Source organism: Nanorana parkeri, unplaced genomic scaffold (assembly GCF_000935625.1).
Source record: "Nanorana parkeri isolate BGI_ZX_2015 unplaced genomic scaffold, ASM93562v1 scaffold980, whole genome shotgun sequence".
Classification (NCBI taxonomy): Eukaryota; Metazoa; Chordata; class Amphibia; order Anura; family Dicroglossidae; genus Nanorana; species Nanorana parkeri.
Window position 1 is genome coordinate 278,639 of NW_017307248.1, and position 346 is coordinate 278,984.

The 346-nt window shown below is 53.2% G+C and overlaps 1 protein-coding gene across 1 annotated transcript in view; it reads right to left on the minus strand.

The window, feature by feature from the left end:
• Positions 1-346, minus strand: part of NCOA1 (nuclear receptor coactivator 1) — a 170,117-nt gene that overhangs the window by 56,941 nt on the left and 112,830 nt on the right. The window lies entirely within an intron of this gene.

A 346-nucleotide genomic window follows, 5' to 3' on the forward strand; every position in this document is an offset into this window, starting at 1 on the left:
GGATGAACGCCATCCTGACAGTGCTGATTGACACCTCGCCTCCAGAGGGCACAAGTAGACCTGAAGAAGGGGGAGATCTACGTACCACCAAAACATGTTGGCTGTTTTATAGGGATGCACCGATACCAATACTAGTATTGGTATCGGTGCCGATGCCGAGTATTTGGGTGAGTACTCGTCCAAATGCTCCGATGCCTAGATATTTCCGGTATCAGGAAGCTATTATGGTCCCTCGTCACCTGATGAGGGAGCATGGAGCGGGCTTCCTGGCCAATCAGGAAGCCGAGTGCCGCATCATTACACGGTGCTCGACTTCCTGATTGGCCAGAAAGCCGGCTCCACGCTC